The sequence below is a fragment of the Palaemon carinicauda genome, chromosome 35 (assembly GCF_036898095.1).
Source record: "Palaemon carinicauda isolate YSFRI2023 chromosome 35, ASM3689809v2, whole genome shotgun sequence".
Classification (NCBI taxonomy): domain Eukaryota; kingdom Metazoa; phylum Arthropoda; class Malacostraca; order Decapoda; family Palaemonidae; genus Palaemon; species Palaemon carinicauda.
The window spans coordinates 58,880,178-58,906,198 of NC_090759.1; the positions used below are offsets into that span (position 1 = coordinate 58,880,178).

The following is a 26,021-nucleotide window of genomic DNA, read 5'->3' on the forward strand; positions in this document are numbered from 1 at the left end:
CAAGCTTCCCCCAATAGTTAAGGCTAGCTAGGCATGTAGAAATTTCTGTGTTTCATGACATCTTTGGATACATTAGAAATACTGCTTTTGAAACATTTCTATATACATCATCTTTATTCAACTGTGTATAAACAGCTTTTAAAAAGGTACTATATCACTTAAAGTAGTGTCTCTCATTTATTCTTTATTCAACAAGGAAATAGATATATGATGAAATAAAATTTAAATATAGAATTAAAGGATAAGTTATTAAAATAAATTTAATTTATTAGATTATGTATCAATAACTACAGTAATTTATTATTTTGTATAGCTAGGAAATGATAAAAGAATAAGAATCACCCTTAGTATCCGCGATCATCTTCCTCTGGGCGTTGCATATTGACAATTCATTGGGGGTCTTTGTAGACGTTTTTACATCATCTGTCAAAACACGAAATTGAACCACTCACCACCGGTAATGAAAACTATAATTTTTATTTATTGTACGGGTTGTCTTTTTCTTGATCTCTATATTTTGCATAGATTAAAAAAATTGTGATCTTCCTTACTTTAGTGGCCATCGCCTAGTTTAGTTACCTGATAACCCCTAATCTGCAAACAACCCAGATTTTGTGTTGCTTTGGATTTGGTATAATTACAGATGGTTGAAATGTAGAGATTAAAAGCTGTTGATATATTATTTAATGCCAAATTATTGTTATCTATTAAATAAAGTGATTATTTGGTGGATATGGGGTAATTTGTAGAACGGTGAATGCTCATGCCAACTACATTATTCATAATAGAGGTAAATGAAGAGGGTGTTGAGGTGGGCCATTACCCTAAATCAGCGATAGATCCACACTCCACTCAAAGGTTAACAGTGTCAGGTTTCAGTTCCAAATTCAGCAAAACAGATGCTCATCAGAACGTCAGCTTGGTAATCCCAATCACACCAGTAACTTTCCTAGCAGGCACCTTAAAGTTACGAGCTAAGATGGGACTCTATCTGATGTGCATGAGGGTAGCGTGTTATTACTCTACTAGCCTGGAGGCTTAGGGGATTACTGTTTGCAATTATCCCCCACATGCTGAGTATTGAGTCTGGCTTCCCAATTAAGGTTAGGTGTATTCTTTGAGGAGCTGAAAGGCTAAGTCTTCTCTTGTGTCATTGTTTACAATATCCAAGACAATGCTGGCGATCACTAAAGTGTCTGAGTGTACAGCTCTGGCTTGGTTCAAGGGAGTAGGCTTCACGAGAAGGGTTGAGTTTGTTTATACATTTGATGCAAACCTAAGACCTTTAATAGTACTATGATTTCAGTGAAGCGGGTACATCTGTTTAGACTTCACATGAGGTAATAGTAGTAGCTAGTGGGTAGCCGGTGTGACGGTCTGAACGATCCCCCGGTCTCAGAATTCTCCTTGATAATCTGCGCATGCGCGAACATTACCGTTTGCCAGTGCATACGAGGTTATGTTTTATTTTCCTGTAATGTTAGCGTGAGCAGCTCAACATTACCGCTTGCCAGTACATACGAGCTTGATGTTTTATTTCCATGCGAGCGAAGCGAGCTAATGGCGGAAAATAACCATTATACAATGTCAAGGAGAATTCTGAGACCGGGGGATCGTTCAGACCGTCACACCGGTACGCCCTGCCCACCCACCAGGTAGCGTAAGTTTCACTTTGAGTTCAGCTGCCGAAAATTTCTGATGTACTTCATGGGGTCCTCATCTGACTATTTGAATTTTTTGCTTTTTCTTTCAGATTGAATAATTGGTCTTGGAGTCGTGTTTGAAGGAGAGCATAGAATGGATATACATTATTTCCTGATAGTAGTAATTGTGCCCAGTTTTGGGGGAACCACAGGAGAGTGTTGCTGCTCCTGCCAGAGAGATCCTCGGCCCAGAGGAGGGAGGCCCTCCCCACAGAGCTCATATCTCTGAAGCAGACCACCTCCACCTTTGTGGCTTAACCACCTCTTGAGACTACTGAAGGAGACATGTCTTCTAAGTACCCTTCCTTTGGGAAACACACTCCTACGACTGACCCTAGTGTTGGCGACCATGTCTCCAAACATGCGAGTAGACAAGCCTATTCGCCTTCACCTGAGTGTACTAGCTTTTCGGAGAGAGCACTTTCTTCTCAGCGCTTTCACATACGTGAGGGCTCACAAGCACCTCGAGCGCATCCTTGCACATTATTGCATGTGACCTAGCTCTTCCGAGCATCCTCATGACATTTGACAAATGCGCAACCTTAAGTGCTTGGGATCAGCTGACCACTTGCTGAGTTGCCATCATTCTCAAAGAGTAAAGAGCACACTCTCAGCTTAGCACCCTAGCTTGCAATGTTGCACGTCAACCTCTGTCTGATCCCACCTCACCTGAGCCTGAGGAGCTAACATGCATTGCTATTACACCACGCTGCGATGACATGTACTTAACTCCCTAGAGATAGGGAATAGGTGAGCTACTTCTCTCGTGCCTCACCCAAATGAGCTCTTTGCACAGTATTGCAAGCGTCCTAGCTCTTCGGAGCATCCATATGATATTTGACAAACAAGCTGTCTTAAGCGCTTGGGATCAACTAACCACTTACTGAGTTGCCATCAAGCTCACAGATTAAAGAGCACATGCTCACCTGAGCGCCCTAACTCGCAAGGTTGCTCTTCAACCTCTGCCTGAGGAGCTGACATGTGTTGCTATTCCACCACATGCTGCAATGACACGTGCTTAACTCCCTAGAGATAGGGAACAAGGGAGGTACTTCTCTTGGGCCTCACCCAAATGCACCTCACCCAGACGCACGTCTCCCTTTTGAGCATCGTCCACTTATGCTCCCATAAATTGTGCACCAGCAAGAAGGTCTTTGCCAGTGTGTAGGATACCTTTAGATGGGATCACAAGATCCTAGACTTGCGCTTAGGACGTGCAAGTCTCACAGTAATCGTCAGGAAGATCTTCCTAACGTAGGGAATCTATCCTCACAGAAAACTAAGGCTCCCCAACGCACTCTCCCTCAGTTTGATGACTTGGACATAGTGCCAGTATGTTGAAGGCATGACCGAAGGCAGCAAGAGATACCTCCATGAGGCGACCATTGCCCACAGACTCATTGGGGTTCTCTGTCACCCAGGGAAGTAACCATGGTGAACTCTTAATGATTGTCACCCATCAAGGGTTGAAGTAGATCGACAGCCCACCCCAGATTGGGATAGATCCCAGCTAGTGTCGGACCGCACTGATGATAATAGGAAGTATATACGACCACCTAGCAACCTCCCCTTTCTCTAAGGGCACATGGTTCACGGAAAGGAAAGAGCTAAGGAGCATTCATGGGTCCAGTATTGCAGTGGACCCCCGAGCTCTCCGGGAAACCCAGGATGTGTGCTACAGGGAATCCTAGACATAGTGCAGCTGCCAGCCCCTCTCAATCTCGCTCCTCTCTTAGGAGAGAGGAGCGAGAGACTTACCTTACTTTTGACCCCTCCCGAGACTGACTAGGTATGGTATTGGAAAGGTATTATTTTGAATATGACGAATTGGATGGTGCTCTTCCTCTGCCAGTCAGACCTAAGACCCCAGATATGGAGGAAAGTGAGTCAGAGTCAATGTTTTTGATGATTTTAACCGGTATTTGTAGGGTCTTTGGCCTCGGAGAGGCCCCTTGCTTTTCATCCAAGGGGATTAAAGCTACCAGTGATAGACTGTGTCGTGTACCTTGGGGCACTGGGCTTCATCTAGAGCTTCTCTGGTTAATCCTGGCCTCAATAGTGCTAAACAAAGTTGAATCGCAGGTCTCTGGAAGGAAGGGTTCCGTAAAGTAGGGATATCCTCTTGGGTGATAATTCCAGCATTCTCACATCACAAACAGTATGTACAGTACTACCATACGCTGGAGGTCTCCTTCTCCCTTATCTCTTGATCCTGCACTGGCTGCACTGACCTCAGGTATCACTTAGGACCACCTGGCTACACAGTCTATTACCTTATCATCACCAGAGGCAATGAACATGGATAGCACAACAATGGCAACTCTTCAAGCTGCCTCTGGATTGACCACCAACTTTTTGGCCGACACGGAGGATTTGTCCGACTCCTGTAAGAGGAAGATAATTAAGAACATCGTCCTGACGTGAGCCAGAACCGTCAAATTCTTGACACATCAAGTAGCCAACAAGTGGGCAAACTTGGTCTTGATGAGGCGCAGTGCCGTGTCCTTAAGGTTCCAGAAGCAGATCGGCCGACGGGAGATTTTAAATCTCAGGAATGCTTCTTTAAAGGGTCCTTTTGCATTCCCAACATAGGAGATTGAGGCTTTAACCAAGAAGTGGAGGAAAGCTAGCCAAGACTCCCTTTTGCACTGGGCAGTGTCCTTCTGGCAGCCACAGTCTGGCCCCGCTTCCAGCCAGGGAAAATCTTTGCCTTCAGTTAGTCAGGCACATAGGCCTGTACCTTAGAACTACCCTTCCCCGTCCCTTCCATCCTGAGGTGGGGAATGAACCAACCCCTTCTGAAAAGACAGGTTCAAGGGTGAGGCTGACACGGTGAAAAGGCAAGGACACAACAACCCCAGTAGAGGGCATTCCTCCCACTATGCCCCATGTTGGAGGATGCCTGCAACCCAGAAGGAAAAGGTGGTAATATCATGGGGTGGAAGGGCAGACTGTAGATGTTCTTCGTTCCTGATACCTCCTCCTGTTCATCAGCTCTGCCCCCTCCCATAATTTGACTACCAGGGATGTCATCATCCTATCACCAGAGATAGGTGATGGTCCTAGCCCTTTGGGCAGAGGTTCAGCTTATGCTAGAGAAGGGTGCTCTCCAAGAGGTTGACTCTAGCTCCCCAGGCTTCTTCAGTCGGTTCTTTTGTAAGGACGTCTAAATGCTGGAATCCATTCATAGACCTGTCAGCCCTGAGCGCATTTGTGTTACATACACCATTCAAGATGGAGACTGCAGCCACAGTCAGGCAGATCATTCCTTTGGATTTCAAGATGACGATAGATCTCAAAGACACATACTTCCAGACCTCAGTACATCCTGTCCCCAGGAAGTAGCTCCGCTTTCTTTGTCATGGCCAACAGAATGTACCAGTTCAAGGATTTTTGGTTTGGTGTCAACAGCACCACAAATCTTCAACAGAATCTTTATGCTAGTTTTAGTGTGGGCACACCCAAATATCCTTCATCTCTTATGATATCTGGGTGATTGGCTGATCTTGGCGAACTTGAAGGAAGCCCTTCTTCACCGAGAGAGACTTCTTTAATATTGTCACGATCTAGTGATCATGATGATTCAGGAGAAGTCCATTCTAGTGGGCAAACAGTGTCTCATATATCTCAGAATGAACATCGACACAGTTCTCGGAAAAGCCTTTCCATCTCAGGAGAAGATAGCACGCCTACAAGAGGTGGCACTCGCCTTCCTTCGTGAGCACCATGTGACACCTCATCAGTGGTAGAAGTTACTGAAACATCTAGTTTCCCTAGAATGTCTTGTTCTAAATAGCCTTCATCATTTGTGGTCATTCCAATGGCAGTTGAATGGACATTGGTCCCAGCATCTCAACTCCCTCTATCATTGATGCCAATGGGGGAAGATTTCAGACTAGATCTGGAATGCTGGTTAGATGAGACGAACCTTCCAAGGGGCCCTTCTCTTCTGATGCCTCCACCAGAGCTTCTTTTATTCATGGATGCATCAAGGGAAGGTTGGGGAACACTTCTAAGAACATATGGCTTCAGGACAATGGTCGGATCAAGATCATTGCTACCATATCAACGTGTTGGAGCTTCGAGCATCTCTTCTTGCGCTTCAACACTTTTTCCCTCTTTTGACTGTTCACTCAGTGGTGTTGATGAACACCAGCACCACCATAGTATTATATATAAACAAGCAGTAAGTTACCATGTTACTGGAACTCGGTTAGATAGCAGTAGAGATCCACAGGTGGTCAACTCGATCAATCTAAGAGCCCACTTCATTCCAGGTAAAAAGATCATTGTGGCAGACAAACTGAGTAGGAGGATGCAAATAGTTGGCTCAGAGTTGTCTTTGCATCCTTAGATAGTAAACAAGATCCTGATTTTGTGAGGTTCATCAATAGTAGACTTGTTAACAACCTTACTAAACCACAAACTCCAGGTATAGCATTCGAGGATGTGTTCCAGCACCCGTGGGACGGCCTCGACACATATGCTTTTCCACTGTTCTGCCTGATAAGGAGTGTCTAAATTGTGTTCAAGCCACTCCCAACTTGAAAATGACTAGTGGATCCGAAATGTCCCCAAGTAGAATGGTACTCGGACCTTCAACTTCTGCTGATAAAGACTCCTAGTGATTGCCTCCTGTTCCTGACCTGTCATATCAGTCACACGCCCAGGTCTTCCACACCACAGTGGTTGGCTTCGGCTTCACGCATGTAGGTTATCCAACATTTCCTTTCAGAGACAGGCTTTTCATGCAAATTTGTGCGGGATATGTCAGAATACAATACCTCTGGAAGTCTTCAACCTATGTGTATCAAGCCAAGTAAGTCATCTTCTGCTGTTGGTATCAAGGAAGGGGTGTTTTTCTTCTTGTAGCCTCTAGCCTATTAATAGCCAAATTTTTATCTTATCTCCGAAAGGAAAAACTCTTCGGTGAAAGGCTATCGCTCAGCTGTGAGCCAGGTCTTTAGACTGAAAGGAGTTGTTGTTTCCTCTTCAGTCAAACTTTCAATGCTTATCTGAAGTTTTGAGGAGGCCTGTCCTCCATTAGAGGTGAGATTGCCACCTTGGAATGTTACCAAGGTCTTAAGTTCCTTGAAGAGGTCACCATATGAAACATTGAGGCATGCTTCATATAGAAACCTCCCTTTCAAAACAGTTTTCTTGCTAACCCTAGCCTCCACTAAGCAGGCTAGCGAGCTGCATGGTCTCTCCTTTAACGTCTTTCATACAGGGGGATGGAGGCACATTGGTTCTCCTTCATCCTTCAGTTCATTGCTAAAACTAAGAATCCTTCAGTTTCCGATTCCAGGTTTTTATCTTTCCTGATTATGAGCCTTTTGAGAGATAACCGACAATCCTGATCAGCTGCTTTTGTGTACTGTGAGGATGCTGAGGCGCTATCTTAAATGTACACAACTAATTCAAACACACCTGCAACACGTTTTTATCAGTAATGAGAGACTAAATAAGGTGTCCAAAAATACAATCTCTTTTTGGCTAATTGAAGTCATTGACAGTACCCTTTTGCCACCCTCACCTTCCATCCCAGGTAGTGCTTGAGTTCAAGCAAGCAAGGTCAAGGGGGGTTAGCACAACCCTGGCATTTAGAAAGAATCCCTGTGTTGCAGGTATTACTGGCTGTTTCCAGCGAGAATTGACCTACAGCTCTCTAGAAAACATTTTTCGTCGGACCTGTAGTAACTGTTCTCAGGTATGTTAGGGGATGGGATGGTGCTATCACCTTGGCAACTTGGTCGCATCAGGTGTGTGGTGCAGAAGAAAGGCATCTGCATCAAGTTATGGAGATGCAACAAGCATTCCAAGAATGTTTGAGGGAACACTCATAGAGCTGATGAACAACACCATCATAGTTGCTTAATTCAACAAGCAAAGAGGCACATAGGGTTGTGAATCGTGTCATAGAGGTTCTGTATGGTACATTTTGGGAAAGAGGAATATATAAGCAGATATGGTGAGTTGCCAGGGGTAGGTTGTAGGGTTGAAGTGGTCCCTACATCCATGTTTAAGGGTTTAATGGCCACTTATGAATGGCAGAGGCAAGGGACAGTGACATTGCCCTATCAAGCAGGACAATGCCCTAAAGACTGATCATAATTACATATGATCAGCGCACAAGCCCCTTCTCCATCCAAGCTAAGACCAAGGAGGGGGCAGGCAATGGCTGCTGATGACTCAGCAGATAGACCTATAGGCTCCCCCAAACCCTTCATCCTTAGCTCACAAGGATGGTGAGGCTGCAGCCACCAAAGAAACTAAAGTGTTTGAGTGGGACTCAAACCCCAGTCTGGTGTTCACCAGTCAGGCTTCTTGTCTTGTGGGACTCACCAGGAATTGATCTGTTTGCCACATGACTAAACAGGAAGCGCTCAGTTTTCTGTTTCCCTTTGCAGATCCATCAGCAGTGTTGGGGGAAACACCCATGGGATTATCTGGATGCGTATGCCTTTCCCCTTGTTCAGGCTGATTCACTGGATGATCAACTGAGTGTTGATCATGGGAGGTCTCAAGTGAATCTGGTTGCTCTCAGATGGCCACAAGCCAAGTGAATCATTTAATATTTCCAATGCAAATTGTGGACTTACTCATAGATCTTGTTAGATCTTCACTTAGAAGCCATTCTCAGCCATGGCTATGGAAGGCTACTTCTCAGCCTTGAGTCTTTTCTTTCGACTTGTAGAGCATTGACCTCTCCTCCTCGTGGAGTTGTCTATCTTTGTGAAGAACTTTAAACAGATTCTCAGACCCATAGAGTTGGATGGAACGGACCCATGGTCTCAAGTCTTACATGTGCCCTGTATGAGCCTTTGAGAAGGTAGTCAGACAAAGATTTGATTCTTGAGAATTTATTTTGTTAGCCATAGCTTTGGCAAAGAGTAGTTGAGTTGCCCAGACACTCTTGTCTTAACCTATGCTGAAGGTTGAAAGGTCTCTTTAGTTTTGTTCCCGAATTCGTGACCAAACTAAGAACCTGTTGTCACATGGCCCAGGTTCAAGAACATCATCTCTTTGCTTCATGAAGTGTCAAGGGGTACTGTGAGGGATCTGCAGTGCTGTGTGAATAAGACTTGACATCTTAGGCTTAAGTGTCAGCAACTCTCCCTTAGCACTGGCAGAATCAAGCTACAGGTGTCAAAGAACAAAGTCTATTTCTGGTTTTGAGATACAATGAAAGAGCGTATCCTTCAACCATCGAGGGGTTTGAGGTACAGTATTTGCTAGCTTGAAATAGAGCTCATGATGTCTGAGGTATTAGTCTCACCTTAGACTACTAAGAATCTCATGGTTGAACAGGTGATGGAGTTTGGAAATGCCAAACAACCTTCACAGCTTAATATTCAAGGGTGTATGCTGTGCCAGGGAGGTGTTTGATTTTAACTGAGGACTCTCAGACTCATGTGAATGCAACTAAACTTTATTTGTTCAGAACTTGAGTATTTATATAACCTGTTCCAATCAAGAATGGCACAAAAATTCAGACACAATGGTGCAGGAAAACACAGGAATGAACAAGTTATCAGTGAGAGGGGAGAGCGATAATGACAATATACAAAAAATAAGAAATACCATTACAGTGTACGAGCGTTTGTGATACACGTGCTGTACAATACCCACAAGTCCTTCAGTACTTTTGTTCTTGGCCCTGTGGTGGCTGCCCAAGTAATTGAGTAGCCTAAAGAGCTGCAAATAAGATAGAAGGCATCTTGTCTATGGTAATGTGGTTGATATAAGTCTGGAAAGAAGGTAGAATGACTGGCTCTTCTGTTTCTTCTTTCCTTCCCGTTACTTTGAAATGAAGCACTGAATCTTACACTGATGCTGGTAAGCTATATTTCTGAGCACCATTGTTATTAGCCTGGATATGTAGGAAATATTTCTCCTCCATCCTTTCTTAATAAAGGGAGGATAGTGGAATGAATACAAACCCATTGCCAATTATGCACCAGTCTTTTCATACAAGACTCTCCACTCACCTTTCTGGAGAGAAATATTCCTTTATTGACTGCGTACCAAGTACTGGCCAGGCCATATGATCTTACTCATTGCAATGGTGGCCTGATATGAGGTTGTTGAAATCATCTACCTTGCTCCTGTACGGGACTGTGGAGACTAGCTTATTCCAATGAACAAAAAGAACCAAGCAATCTCTTCTAGGGGACATTCTGCTCACTAATAAGTGTGTCTGTTTTAAAGTATGAAATATTTTTATACGTGTAGGTACAAATATCAAATTGGGAAAGTAATTCCTTTTAAGTTAAACTTTCCACCTTAACCACCCTTCTCAGCCCTGAGCTGAAGGTCGAAAGTAAGATTCTTTGATAAGAGAGTACAGTACACGCTCACCTCCTGTCGTTAACTGCCTCGTTAACAATTTTAATTTCCGTTACAGCTCCGCTGAATACATTCCCTATTTGTTCCGACAAAGATGCAAACCTTCGCTATTTATAATAGGGTATTACTTTCGGCGCAGCTGAAAGACGAGCCATGATAATTTTAGTGAGGGATAACTACCCCATCCGCTAGATAGCGGGTGGGGGTTGGGGTAGACTGGCTACCCCGCTCACTCACACCTCTCGGCTGAGTAACTACTTTACTTTTGGCTCGATAGAGGACGGACATGCTGTCCTCTCCCGCAAAGACTGGCCTTGATGTTTTTCGTTTATTTTTATTTTTGGTTTTCTTGTGTGTTTTCATTTAACTTACATATGTTTGAGTGTATATATGTATAAATGGAAATATACATTGTTAGATATGTGTAACTTTAGTGCTGTTGACATCGTATATAACTGCCTCCGCTGTAAGGTTGTTGTCCTTCTGCAGGTTCTCAACACTGCCGTGTGTTTGTTTCATTACAGAATTAAAGTTTATAACAATTCAGCTCCCTTTTGAGGAATTATCTTACAAGGAAGGTGACTTATTCCCCGAATAGTGTATTTTGTGCAACAGGCCATGAATTGTAATTGATAACAACTTTTCACAGGTAACAGTGACTTAGTACACGTGGTAGCTCGTGAGCTGCCCTCATTACGAGGTAGCATTCGCTGTCAACCTTCAACTTGATGTTCCTTCTTCGAGGGGAACTTCTCTCTCTCGCAGAGAGAGAAATCTGACCTGCTTTATGCACCTCTTTCTTCGCTCCTTTTCCCGCAAGATCTGTTCTGAGAAGTCTCTTCCACATTAGCCCAAAAGGCTACACTGCACTTAGTAGTGTCGAAGACAGCGAGAAAGGTTCTGCCAACGTCCCTCTCGATTCGTAAATCTAAAGAGGAAACACCAACTCATCAGTTTTTTCAGCCCTTACGGGGGAAAACCTTCGGTAGAAGTAGTACCAGACCTGAAGGAAGGAGATCGAAGAGGAGAGGCTCAAGACAAGGACGAAGCAGGGACTGACAGCATTGGTCTTCAGACAGCGGTAGGAGCCAGACTATCCAACTTCTGGCAAGTATGAGAGAGAGAGGAGCAGACCTTTGGTCTTTTCAGTTGCTCAAGGAGGGATACATAATTCCTTTCCTAGGAAAACCTCCTTTAGTAGTTACTCTGATAGATCTCTCAGCCAGATACAGAGAGGTATCAAAAGTACATGCTATTCAACTGCAAATGTCGCTTTTATTAGAGAAGGAGGCAATAAAAAAGGTGCGAGATCTAGGGTCACCAGGCTTTTACAATCGCTTGTTCCTGGTTCCCAAGAACTCGGGGCGATGGAGACCAGTACTGGATGTGAGTGCGCTCAACGTCTTCGTACGGAAGACGAAATTCACAATGGAATCAACAAAAGCAGTCCTAGCGACAGTCAGAAAGGACGATTGGATGGTCTCGTTAGACCTTCAGGATGCTCATTTTCACATCCCCATCCATCCAAACTTCAAGGAATACCTGAGATTCGTGTACAAAGAGGAGGTATTCCAGTTTCGGGCTCTTTGATTCGGACTTAGCACCGCACCTCAAATCTTCACAAAGTTGATGTCCAATGTAGCAGGAATGCTGCATTCGAGAAGTATCAGAGCCTCTCTGTATCTGGACGACTGGCCCCTCAGAGCTCATTCCTACATTCGCTGCCTGGAGGATCTGCAGATGACGTTGGATTTATCAGGGGAACCCTTTCCTCGCTAGAGCAGTTTGTCTCCTTGGGAAGGTTGAATCTTTGCTCTCTTCAGTTCCACCTCAATCAACATTAGAACAACGGGATAGAACTGGAGACGAAGTGTATTCCCATTTCAGAGCCCATGAAGCAATGTCTTTGGTGGTGGAACGGCCCCGTCAAGCTCCAAGAGGGTCTTTCTCTAGAGCAGAGGAACCCAGACCTAGTGTTGTGTTCCGACGCCTCGAACTCTGGGTGGGGAGCAACACTGGGAAAGTTGGAAATCTCGGGTTCCTGGACAAAAGAACAGGAGACCCTCCATATAAATCAGAAGGAGCTGTTGGCAGTCTTTTTAGCTCTCAAAGGGTTCGAAAATTCAATTCTGAACAGGGTGGTGTAGGTCACCTCAGACAACACTATGGCGTTGGCCTACATAGGCAAGAAGTCGGAACCCACTAGAGGTCTCTTTACGAGACATTGAGAGAGCTCCTTTACTGGACAATGGAAAGGAACGTGAGTCTAGTCATAGGATTCATTCAAGGGGAAAGAAATGTGATGGTAGACAGTCTGAGCAGAAAGGGTCAAGTTTTGTCAACAGAATGGACGCTTCATCAGGAGGTCTGCAAGAGCCTGCGGCAGACGTGGGGTTGTCCTTGCATCCCGAATCAATTCACATAGACGCATTCCTCATGAACTGGTCTTACCTAGATGTGTACGCTTTTCCGCCATTCAAAATAGTACACAAGGTGATTCAGAAATTTGTGTCGCACGAGGGCACCAGAATGATGCTAGTAGTCCCCTTTTGGCCAACAAGAGAATGGTTCACAGAGGTACTGGAGTGGATGGTGGATACACCGAGAAGTTTCCCTATGAGAGTAGGGCTACTCAAAGAACCATACTTGGAAAGGTATCACCTTAACTCCAAGCTCTACATCTAACTGCCTTCAGACTATCGAAAAACTCACAAGAGCTAGAGGTTTTTCGAAAGAAGCACTTAGTGCGATTGCGAGAGCAAGGAAAGCTTTCACCATCAAGGTTTACCAATCCAAGTGGGAGGTTTTTAGAGAATGGTGCAGAGACAACTCTTTTTCCTCTGCCAGTATCTCTGTGACTCAGATAGCTGACTTCCTTTTGTACCTTAAAAGGAGGCGTAAGTTTTTGACCTCAACCATTAAGGGGTACAGAAGTATGTTAGCAGCTGTCTTCAGACATAGAAATTTGGACTTGTCAGATAATAAAGATCTCCAGGACCTTTTCAGATCCTTCGATACCACTAAGGAAGGACATCAGGACCCACAGGCTTGGAATCTAGATGTACTGTAGTCCTGAAGTGAAATTCATGCCTTCAGCAAAGCTGTAGGCTTTAGACATAACAAGGCTTTCTGGTCCTTACCACTGGGGTTTCTAGCAAAGAACAAACGCCCTTCACGACCTTAGCCCAAGGCTTTTGATATTCGTAACCTTGCGGATTTGGTTGGAGAGGAATTAGAGAAGGTCCTGTGTCCGGTACGAGGCCTGAAGTTTTACCTGGAGAGAATGAAGGATTTAAGTGGTAAGTCAGAAGCACTTTGGTGCTCAGCCAAAAAGCCTTCTCTACTAATGTCAAAGAAGGCTCTATCCTTCATCATTCACTTTGTAGTGAGGCGGATCTCAAGCTTCTGAAGGTTCTAGCACATGAAGTTAGAGCAGTAGCAACCTCTGTAGCCTTCAAACAGAATGGGTCCTTGCAGAGTATCATGGACACGACATTCTGGAGGAGCAAATCAGTGTTTGCCTCACACTATTTGAAGCAAGTACAGACTCTTTATGAGGACTGCTACACTCTGGGACCATTCGTAGCAGCGAGTGCAGTAGTGGGAGAAGGATCTTCCACTACAATCCCATAACCTAATACCCTTTTTCTTCTCTTGGATCTGTTAATTTTTTTATGGTGGTTTGGTGACTGGACGCAGTCTTCCACAAACATTGATTTGCAGTCAGGTTGTCAGTTTGTTCCTTGAGAGCACCCGGAACAAAGGTATTGGAGGAGGTCCTGTCAAATAGAGGTTATACACCGGTTTGACAGCTCCTAGAGGTCTTCAGCCCCCAGGGTGGATCGCTGGATCTCTTAAGAAAAGCGGATATAATGAGGCGGGAAATCATTGAAGTCAGCTTCCTTAACAGGTACGAACCCTTAAGTTTGTTTATTAACTCTTAGGTAAATTCCAACGATGTTGGCTGTTTCTGACCCTCCACCAAAGGTGTCAATCAGCTATATATATAACTACCAGGTAAGTCAGATGTTTAAAAATGATATTTTCATTATAAAATAAATTTTTGAACATACTTACCTGGTAGTTATACATAATTTAATTCCCACCCTCCTCCCCTCTAGAGACTAAGGGCATGGAAGATCTGAGGAATAGTTGGAATGGTTCCTGGTACCTAGGTAGAGGGCGCACTGGTGGTATACCTGGCTACCCAATCGGCGATTGCCGCGAGTTTTGAAATTCTGCCATGACGTCAGGGACTAAAGCTATATATATAACTACCAGGTAAGTATGTTCAAAAATTTATTTTATGAAGATATAATTTTTCAATATTCAACTTAGCCGGTGATTATATAAGCTGCAGCTCTGCTGCTCGACAGAAAACTCTACGTAAAAAATCCGCCAGCGATCGCTATGCAGGTAGGGGGTGTACTTCAACAGCGCCATCTGTCGTGCAGGTACTCAGTACTCATTGTAAACAAAGAACTCAATTTTCTCTCTGTCGTGCTACCGGCAAGACCTACTAATTCGCTGTTGCTAACTGGATTTGTTTTCACAACTATTTGGTGAAGTACACGTTTCTAGTTTTGAGCTTTCGCTGTGCAGGCTTTCTCTTCAATAAATCCTTGCATTCTTTTTTTGATATCGGATTATTTGTTGATGACTTTGGATAGTTTTTGAATTCCCCTTTGACCAATTCAAAATGGCTGACCCTTCTCAAGTCCCAAAATTCAGGAAGTGTAATGCTAGGGACTGTTCAAGGCGTCTTCCGAAGGCCTCTATCGATCCTCACACCGTTTGTTCCAATTGTCGGGATAAAACCTGTCAATTGGAAGATCGATGTGAGGAATGCGTTGGGCTTTCGGAATTCGATTTTATCGAATTCCAGAAATATACACGTAGGCTAGAGAGAGATAGAGTCAGGAGAAGTTCATCTCGTTCTGTTGATTTTTCCTCTCCTCATGCCCCACAACCTATTCCTTCCCCTGTAGTGGTTGCTCCTAATCCCCCTTCTGGCACTCAGGAACCTTCGATGGCTGATATGATGCGTGCCATCCAAGCTCTGGGTGAGAGAGTTGAGTCCTTGGCTTGTGACCGTAACCAGCTCATGGCGGACGTCAAGGAGCTGAAGTGTTAGAGTGCAGTGGGAAGTGATAAAGTGAGTGATAGTGTTGTGGATAGTGTTGCGCTTGAGGGTTCGTCTGTTCGTGCCTGTCGTCCTCCTAGTCCGGGACCTCTTGCAAGCTCCCAAGTCCAGGGGAGAAGCAATGTCGTACGACCAATGGGTTCGAGAGTCTTTAATCAGCGAACAGACGTTCCCTCCGTGGTTTCGGGCGTATCTACCCAAGATCGCCCCACCCACACAAAGACGAGAGAGCCCATTTATTCCTCGTCTGCGGAAGAGGTTTCTCGTAAGAAACCATGGACCAAGGTCTCACGACCTCTTAAGCGCAAGTTGGTCCCTTCCGCGCAAGTCCAACGGCCCAGTTGTAGCCACTGGGTCAGTTCGGACTCGCTGCAGTCTTCCGATGACTGCTCACCTCCTAAGAGAGGCAAAGCGGTACCGCCTCAGGCAGTTACACCGTCTGTCGCTGCACCTGCTCCTGCAGACCCTAAGTGGTGTTTGCTGCAGACCATGCAGTACCAATTAACGTCTCTGATGCAGGACTTTCGTGCGGAGAAGGTTGCTGCTGCACCAACCTCTTGCCTACAACCAACCACGGTTGTGCGTCCTGTGGACGCTGAGGCGACCTTCTTGCGCACTCCAGCTGAGAGAGTCCCGCCACCCATGCGTTCCAGTGTACCCTACCAGCCGCATGTTGACGTTCAGCGACGCACGGAACCTTCCGTTGACGTTCGCGAGGTACAACAACCGTCAGAGTTGTTTTGTTTTGACGCGGTGCGTCAACCTCCGCAACCCAGTGTGGTTGCCTCTGCTCGCCCACATCAGACTAGACAGTCTGGAGTAGACGCTGTGCGTCCCCGCGCTGCTATGGTTGTTGCCAGTTCACAGACTGGGCAACAGTTCCATGACGTTGCGTCCGGTTCAGTCACGCGTGCACCCGTGCGACCGGACTCAGCTAACCAGCCGATACCTACTCCATTGCCGCTTCCTCCTCAATTCTCGGATGATGGACTCTCTGATGATGACGATGCGGCACACGTTGATGAACCACATTCGGACCTTGACGAGCCCAAGTCCACGCAACCCTCTTTGGACTTTAGAAAAGTTCTTGCTCTGTTCAAAGAGATGTTTCCGGACCAGTTTGTGTCTGTGGCTCCGCGCTCTCCTCCGTCAGAGTTTGCTTTAGGTACGCAGTCATCCTCGCCTGCCTTTACTAGACTCGTCCTCGCACGCTCGTCCAAGAGAGCTTTACGAGTTTTAGGAGATTGGATGCAGTCCAAAAAGAGTCTAGGGAAGACAGCCTTTACGTTTCCCCCTGCTAAACTCTCTTCCAGATCGAGCGTCTGGTATGCCACGGGAGAAGTTCTCGGCTTGGGAGTTCCTGCCTCTGCCCAGGGCGACTTCTCAAGTCTTGTAGACTCTCCCCGCAGGCTAGCCATGAGACGCTCTAAGATATGCTGGTCACCTTCGGACCTAGACCATCTGTTGAAAGGAGTATTTAGAGCCTTCGAGGTCTTCAACTTTTTGGACTGGTGTCTGGGAGCTTTGAGCAGGAAGATCTCCCCGACTGAGAAGGAATCTTCCTTGCTCATCATGTCCTGCATGGACAAGGCCATACGTGACGGATCTAGTGAGCTTGCGGCATCGTTCGTATCCGGAGTCCTCAAGAAGCGTGAGAACCTTTGCTCTTTCCTGTCAGCTGGAGTGACACCGTGTCAAAGATCAGAACTTCTGTTTGCTCCTCTCTCTAAGTGCCTTTTTCCAGAGGACTTGATTAAGGAGATTGCTGCTTCTTTGATACAGAAGGACACCCATGACCTGGTTGCGTCCTCTGCCCGCAAAGTCACCCCTTTGCCTACCTTGTCAAGACCAAGGATGGACACTCCAGCGTCCAGATTTATTCCGCCCTTTCGTGGCAGAGCCTCCAGCAGAGGAGGTGCTCGTGCCGAAGGGAGACGTGGGAAGAAGAAAGGAACCAAGTCCTTTAAAGGCAGAGTCTGACTGCCAGCTTCTTCAGACAGCAGTGGGAGCCAGACTCAAGAACTTCTGGCAGACCTGGGAGAAGAGAGGCGCAGATGCACAATCTGTGAAGTTGCTCAGAGAGGGTTACAAGATCCCGTTTGTACGAAAACCCCCTCTAGCAACGTCTCCCATCGATCTCTCTCCCAGGTACAGAGAGGAAGACAAGAGACGAGCATTGAAACAGGAGGTGTCTCTCTTACTAGAAAAGGGAGCGGTAATCAAAGTCCTGGACCATCAAACCCCGGGCTTCTACAACCGTCTCTTCTTAGTGCCAAAGAAGACAGGAGGGTGGAGGCCGGTGCTAGACGTCAGTGCGCTGAATGTCTTTGTCACAAAGCAGACGTTCTCCATGGAGACCACAAAGTCCGTTCTAGCAGCGGTCAGAAGGGAAGACTGGATGGTCTCTTTAGACCTAAGGGACGCATACTTTCACGTCCCCATCCACCCAGACTCCCAACCTTTTCTGAGATTCGTTTACGAAAAGGTTGTCTACCAGTTTCAAGCCTTGTGCTTTGGCCTAAGCACAGCTCCTCTTGTGTTTACGAGGCTGATGAGGAATGTAGCCAAATTCCTTCATTTAGCGGACATCAGAGCCTCCCTCTATTTGGACGACTGGCTTCTAAGAGCTTCTTCCAGTCGTCGCTGTCTGAAGGATCTAAAGTGGACCCTAGATCTGACCAAGGAATTGGGTCTCCTGGTCAATATGGAAAAGTCTCAAGTGGTCCCATCCCAAACTATTGTGTATTTAGGGATGGAGATTCACAGTCTAGCTTTTCGGGCTTTTCCGTCGGCCCCCAGAACAAGTCAAGCCCAGTTATGCATCCAGAACACGCTGAAGAAGGAACGATGTTCAGTCAGGCAGTGGATGAGTCTGATAGGGACGCTATCATCCCTGGAACAGTTCGTATCGTTAGGAAGACTACACCTCCGTCCTCTTCAATATCACCTAGCTGTTCACTGGAAAAAGGACAAGACGCTAGAAGCGGTCTCGATCCCCATTTCCGAGAAGATGAAGTCTTCCCTGACTTGGTGGAAGGACAGTATCAGCCTCAGAGAGGGTCTGCCCCTGGCTGTTCAGACTCCCAACCACGTTCTCTTCTCGGACGCATCGGACACGGGCTGGGGCGCGACATTAGACGGTCGGGAATGCTCGGGAACTTGGAACTCGAGTCAAAGGACAATGCATATCAACTGCAAGGAGCTACTGGCAGTTCATCTGGCCTTGAAAAGCTTCAAGTCTCTCCTTCAAGGCAAAGTGGTGGAGGTGAACTCGGACAACACCACGGCTTTGGCGTACATCTCCAAGCAAGGAGGGACCCACTCTATGACGTTGTACGAGATCGCAAGGGACCTCCTCACCTGGTCAAAAGATCTAAACATTTCACTAGTAACGAGGTTCATCCAAGGCAACTTGAATGTCATGGCAGATTGCCTCAGTCGGAAGGGACAAATCATTCCAACAGAATGGACCCTACACAAGGAGGTGTGCAAGAGACTGTGGGCCACATGGGGCCAGCCTACCATAGATCTCTTCGCAACCTCGATGACCAAGACGCTCCCAATTTATTGCTCACCAATCCCGGACCCAGCAGCAGTTCATATAGATGCCTTTCTCCTAGATTGGTCGCATCTAGACCTATATGCATTCCCCCCGTTCAAGATTGTCAACAAGGTACTGCAGAAGTTCGCCTCTCACGAAGGGACAAGGTTGACGTTAGTTGCTCCCCTCTGGCCCGCGAGAGAATGGTTCACCGAGGTACTTCGATGGCTAGTGGACGTTCCCAGAACTCTTCCTCTAAGGGTGGACCTTCTACGTCAGCCACACGTAAAGAAGGTACACCAAGGCCTCCACGCTCTTCGTCTGACTGCCTTCAGACTATCGAAAGACTCTCGAGAGCTAGAGGCTTTTCGAAGGAGGCAGCCAGGGCGATTGCTAGAGCAAGGAGGATATCCACCCTTAGAGTCTACCAATCGAAGTGGGAAGTCTTCCGAAACTGGTGCAAGTCAGTATCAGTATCCTCGACCAGTACCTCTGTAACTCAAATAGCTGACTTCCTTTTATACCTGAGGAAAGAAAGATCTCTTTCAGCTCCCACTATCAAGGGTTACAGAAGCATGTTGGCATCAGTCTTCCGTCACAGAGGCTTAGATCTTTCCAACAACAAAGATCTACAGGACCTCCTTAAGTCTTTTGAGACCACGAAGGAGCGTCGTTTGGCTACACCTGGTTGGAATTTAGACGTGGTACTGTACTAAGATTCCTCATGTCAGAAAGGTTCGAGCCGCTACAATCAGCCTCCTTTAAAGATCTCACTTTAAAGACTCTTTTCCTGGTTTGCTTAGCCACAGCTAAAAGAGTCAGTGAGATTCACGCCTTCAGCAGGAACATCGGATTTTCATCTGAAACGGCTACATGTTCTTTACAACTTGGTTTTCTAGCCAAAAACGAGCTACCTTCTCGTCCTTGGCCAAAATCGTTCGATATTCCAAGCCTATCAAATATGGTTGGAAATGAACTAGAAAGAGTCTTATGCCCTGTGAGAGCTCTTAAGTTCTATTTAAGACGAACTAAACCTTTACGAGGACAGTCAGAAGCTTTATGGTGTTCAGTTAAGAAACCATCTTTGCCTATGTCAAAGAATGCTTTATCCTATTTTATCAGACTGTTAATACGAGAAGCTCATTCCCATCTGAGTGAGGAAGACCAAGCTTTGCTGAAGGTAAGGACACATGAAGTTAGAGCTGTCGCAACTTCAGTGGCCTTTAAACAAAATAGATCTCTGCAAAGTATAATGGACGCAACCTATTGGAGAAGCAAGTCAGTGTTCGCGTCTTTTTATCTTAAAGATGTCCAGTCTCTTTACGAGAACTGCTACACCCTGGGACCATTCGTAGCAGCGAGTGCAGTAGTGGGTGAGGGCTCAACCACTACAATCCCCTAATTCCATAACCTTTTTAATCTTTCTCTTGAAATGTTTTTATTGTTGTTTTTGGGTTGTCCGGAAGGCTAAGAAGCCTTTCGCATCCTGGTTGATTTGGCGGGTGGTCAAATTCTTTTCTTGAGAAGCGCCTAGATTAGAGGTTTTGATGAGGTCCTGTGGTATGGGTTGCAACCCTTCATACTTCAGATCCTAGGGGTCGCTCAGCATCCTAAGAGGATCGCGAGGCTCCGTAAGGAAGACGTACTTAAAAAGGCAGAGTAATTGTTCAAGTCGACTTCCTTACCAGGTACTTATTTATTTTATTTTTGTTATTTTGATAACTTCTAAAATGAAATAAAAAATCCTTAGCTCATATTAATGTAAACATTTATTGCTGGTCTCTACCCACCCCCCTGGGTGTGAATCAGCTTATATAATCACCGGCTAAGTTAAATATTGAAAAATGTTATTTTGATAATAAAATAAATTTTTGAATATACTTACCCGGTGATTATATATTAAAGGACCCTCCCTTCCTCCCCAATAGAGACGCAGTGGACCGAGGAGAAAATTGAGTTCTTTGTTTACAATGAGTACTGAGTACCTGCACGACAGATGGCGCTGTTGAAGTACACCCCCTACCTGCATAGCGATCGCTGGCGGATTTTTTACGTAGAGTTTTCTGTCGAGCAGCAGAGCTGCAGCTTATATAATCACCGGGTAAGTATATTCAAAAATTTATTTTATTATTAAAATAACATTTTTCGTTAATGTGTGCTTCTCCTTCCTGTTGTCCATCTTGCGGACTTGTCCTGGAACTGAAGAATGCTCCTACTGGACCTTCTTGTCCTCCGCCAAGACCGATTCCCATTTGTTGTGTCTGGCCTGCAGAGGACGGCGCTATGACCAGGCTAACACCTGTGATGAGTGCCGAAGTGGTCTTCTTTCCAGTGGGAGAGATTTGGCCGTTGGCACAAAAAGTTTGAGTGTGATTCCTCGCCTTCGTGGTCTTCCTCGAAGAAACCTTGTACCTCTTCCTTGACCCCCTGATCTCTTCCTGAAGCTCCTACTCGATCGGTCTCTTCCGAGGATCGGTCGAATAGGAGTGTTGACCAGCTTACACCAGGCTAACCCCGGGGTTCCAGGGACAAAGCTGCTTTCCCAAGAGAAGCAACTTTGCCCCCGTCCTCAGGGGAATCTTTTTCTCTTTCTAATTTGTTACAGGTTTGGCTGTCGCTGCGGGTTGCAGGCCCACCTTCGAAGGACGTGTTGTTGGAGCTTCTACAGCTTGGGGCCAAGAGGAGACATACTGTACTCTGGCTTCCTTAGAAGTAGAAGTTCTCTCTCCTGCTCATGCTGTGGTTGATGCCCCTGCTGTCTGCAAAGCTCATCTCTCTCCCTCGCCTGCTTATGCTGCCGTCGAAGTGTCTCTTTTCTAAGATGGGGTTGAGCAAAGATGTCGCCACGACTCCTCATCTAGTCCTTTGGAGCGTGACTCTCTTGAAGAGGATTGCCGCCGATGAGACCAGCGCACCCGCTCGCCCGTTTGCCACTCTGGCGCCGACCTGCTGTTGACAACAAGAGCCCTCGCCACCACAGGGTCTCATCATCGTCAAGAGATCCCAGTCCTCTTTGCCCGACCAGACGTTCGTCCTCACCGCAGTTAGGAAACAGTGCTGTGACTACAGGGATCGACGATCATCTCACCACTCTCCTATTAATTGCTGCTCTCCTTGTGATCGTCACTCGCCGGCTCATGATTGTCACTCTCCTTATTGCCGTTTGCCAGCTCGTGATCGTCACTCGCCTGCTTGCCGTTCGCCAGCCCTTGAACGTCACTCCACAGCGCACTGTTCACCAGCTCGTGATCGCTCGTCACCTCATGATTATCACACTCCAGCGCACCATTCACCTGCCAGACGTTTGCCAGCTCGCTGCTCGCCAGCGCATCGCTCGCCAATGCGTCCCGCCAGTGCGTCACTCTCCAATTCATCGAACTCTAGCCCGCAGGTCTCCTGAGTGTGACCGTTACTTGCCCACATGCTTTTCTCCATTTCCTGTGCGCAATTGTCATGCTCCCATGAGCAATTCTATATCTCCTGCTCGACAGCCCCGGGACGAACATTGCAGACAATCAAGGACCGTTCTAGAGAAGCCCCCGTGTCGCCCTGACTCGCCAGCTGGAAACAAGGAACTTCCCAAGAAGTTCGTGGCTGCTTCCATCTCTCCACTGCCGTGCTCTTCTAGGACAGAGTGAGAAGACCTGCAAATGCCTGTTCATATTCAACCAGGTAAGAGACCTCTCTCCCTCATTTTCAGGTGCCGAGACAGCGATCCCTATCTGTGGGCCTCCCCAAGGATACTCCGGACCTGCCTGCTGTTGGGAAACAGCCATCGTGGTTTGATACCTTGGTGAAATTAGTGAAACAGGCAGTCACGGGAACAGCGCAGACAGCAAAGTAGGCTGCAGTAGCACGACCTCGAGGATTCCGTTGGAGAAATTGGTCTCCTTTTCCTCTTCTTCTCCTCCTCCATCTGACCCTATAAAGAGCCCCTGCCCCTCCTATGGTTGTCTCATCCCTCAATAGGGCTCATGGAGCTACAGTAGCTGCTTCAAATGGGTGTGTGAATGAATGGGGTAGCTGGCAACCCCCCACTACCCCCCTCCCCCCCGTTTACTATTGGGACAGTAGTACCACCTTGGTTAAAAGTCTATGGCTAGTCTTCCAGCTTTGCCAAAAGATTATCCTTATAAATAGCTACAGGTTTGTATCGGTAGGAAAAATACAAATTACTTCTATATTTGTAAATCTAATTATTAACACATACAGTACCTACTTTGGCCCCTACAAATTTCTAACGGCTTGTCGAATTTTAAATCCAGTTACTACAGCTACAATTTGTAAATATTCTCTTATCTTTATTTCTAAAATTAAGAGAAATCAAGTGAATTTCTGGTGACCTTAATGACTAATTTGGTTGATGCCCACATCGAGTTGGAAATCTAATTGCTTGAATCAGTAGAATTTTGGTGTTAGGTGAAGTTCCTCCTGATATAAAAAACTCATCTTCTCTAGCATCAGTCTTTAAGCTATCCAGTCCTAAATGCTACAAGATAACCTAACCAACTGCTGTGTATTTCAGTAGGCCATAAGTTCCTTAGGGTAGGTCAAGCAGGTGCAGATAGTGCCTAGTAAAGTTTTCTGTGTCCTTCATTCTTAAATCATTATAGATATGAGTTATGTATGCCATATTGATATGTAAAATGTTCCTGTTATACTTAAGTTATTTTTAGTTTTGTGAAATTGTTTGTCTTGATTTTAACTATATTATACAGTACAGTAAGATTTCTCTTTTTACAGTGTATTCTAGCCAGAACATTCTATGCATCAGGAGAGAGATTAAATCAGAAAGTAATGAATAACTAGTAATTCAACTGTTAATTAGTGTCTACCAAACCTCAGTTTCAGGTAAGAATGGTGTCAATACCCAGTCATATATTAAAACTCTTAAAATTTGTTTAAATGTATTGAAGTTGATCATAACTCTGTATTGGAGTTGTTGATAACTCTGAGTGAAATATATTTATAAAGATTGAATTTTTTTGACGTTTGCTTTGTATGTAATTTTTAACAAATCTTTACTCTTGACATTCCAATCACTCACACAGTTTGGGATTACAGGGTGATCATTAGTTCTGTAATGAATTTAGTGCAGTTTTATAATGCTTCTGCACGTTTGCACAAATGTCCATGTTAGTGCATATTTGTAAGTGGTATACAGTACTGTATATCTTTATTATTCTTTATTCCTGATCTAGACGTTAATCTCTGGCACTGTCAGTCAGGTAGTTCTTTAAGTATCTTACATGAGATTTTTCATAATTCAGATCATCCAATGCACTCAGATCATTCCGGACTACTGTCCTGTACATACTGTAGCACTATTCAAAACAAGGTACTTTGTTTCGTAACCGAAATACAAACCACGCTATTTACAAAGGGTTACCTTTTAGCGTAGCTGAAATGGCGAGCCATTAGAATTTAACGAGGGTGTATTACCCCCGCGCTAGTTAGCGGGGGGTAGGGGAGTGGTAGCTAGCTACCCCTCCTCCCCCTCACACACAGGTGAATACCCACTTTCACTTTTGGCTCGGACTGTGACAGACGTCTCTGTCTTGGTCCTCTCTTGGCAGCCATTGTTTGTTTTGTCTTTACTTAATCGCTTACTTTTCATTTACTCAATATATATGTAAACATGTTTTCATGTTTGTATATATATTTGAGTATACTGTAGAAATAAGTAAGTTTCCTTTTCAGATTTGTGTGTGTAGTGTATGATATCTACGTGGAGGCCTCGGCAGTTAGGCCACCACGGCGTAATTTTATGGGTGGTGATCGAGTTTGACTTATGTCTTTCTCTCTCTCTCTCTTGAGGTCGTTCACCCTTTACTACGTGTTACTACGCCCTTGTAGCTTCCTTTCTGTGTGGGGGGGTTGCTACGCCGTACGTTTGTCTCAATTAGTTATGAATCTAATTGTAGTTGTTTTTTGTTTTTCAGCTTGTAGAACGATTCCTTTCGGGGTTTTCGTTCTTTCTTTAGTGTTCATTCATATTTAAATTACATAATTACATAGTTACATAATTATAATTGTTATAATTCTGTTTTGGTTACAGCTCTCCTTCCGCGAGAGTAAGTGGTTGTGAGGGCACGTGCCTGTTGTGTAATTCTTGTTCCTTTCCCTCAGGATTCCTCTTCGGAGCCTTCCTGGGGGAATGAATGTGTACTAATATTATTTGTTTTATTTTTTTACAGTTACCGATCTAGTTCGTTTCTGTAATATGGCAACGGTGTGAGCTGTCTGGTTGAGTCCTGGGGATTCGGCTGTTGCTGCCTCCCCCCTTGTATTTTCGTCAGGGGCGTGTCTCCTTCTCTGGAAGTACTCCCGTGACGACGGACAGCTCTCCAGTTCATTTTAGAACTCTCAGGAGGCTTGCCTCCTTGGGCGGGTAACTTTCCTTCCGAGGGAAGTTTTTCCTGTCCAGGCTTGAGTTTTTCCCCTTTTGGGGGGGTCTTCTCTTGCCTTTTTTTTGTGCGACTATGCTCTTGGTGCTGAGCGGTCGCACCTGCAGTTTTCGCTCAAGGGGCTGGGCAACTGCAGGAGCTCCTCTTCGGAGGATTGCTCCTTTTAGGTCACTGGCTGACCAGTCTCTTCCACGAAGTGTTTCTCTTTCGTTCGCGAGAGTACACTCATAGAGACTCCTCTTCGGAGGTTTCTTCTGTTGCTGTTGGCCTCCCTCGCCGTAAGGCCCACCGTCCGCCTCGTCGTAAGGGCCTCTCATCTCCCTATAAGGGTGCTTGAGGCGCCTTTTTGGATCTCCGTTTGCAGCCTACAACTCCTTTTTCTCGATCTTCCGCCTTGGTGCAGATGGACAGCAGTCTGATCTCGTCTTCCGACGGGCAACGGTCTTCCCGACGGACAACGGTCTTCCCGACGGACAGCGGTCTTCCGACGGACATCAGTCTCCCGGCGGACAACGATCCCTTCGGGGCAAAGGGTTGCCCCCACGGGGGTTCTTCCCTTGCGTGTCAGGGTTTCCCTGCGCGCCCTTCTGCTGTGTTCTCTCCTGCTCCTGCTCAGTGTCAGCACACAGGCGCTCTTCTGCTCATCAGCGCTCTCCTGTTCGTCAGCGCTTTCAAGATGATCATCCCTGCGGTTCCTGTTGGTTCCTGTTACGCGCCCTGTGCGATCTAGAACTTCGGTTCAGGTCGGGGTCAAGGACTCTTCTTCTTTGCGCAGGCTTCCACGCGTAGCCTTCTGCTCGTCAGCGATCATCAGCTCGCCAGCGATCATCAGCTCACCAGCGATCATCAGCTCTTCAGCGATCATCAGCTCGCCAGCA

At 45.9% G+C, this 26,021-nt stretch overlaps 1 protein-coding gene across 1 annotated transcript in view; it reads left to right on the forward strand.

Annotated features, from left to right (window-relative positions):
- Nucleotides 1-361: 361 nt before the first annotated feature.
- Nucleotides 362-26,021, forward strand: part of LOC137627776 (zinc finger protein ZFP2-like) — a 42,999-nt gene continuing 17,339 nt past the window's right edge. Inside the window, exons 1-2 of the mRNA XM_068359085.1 lie at nucleotides 362-457; nucleotides 23,480-23,587. The gene's annotated coding sequence lies outside the window, so the exon portion shown is untranslated. The remainder of the gene's footprint in view (nucleotides 458-23,479; nucleotides 23,588-26,021) is intronic.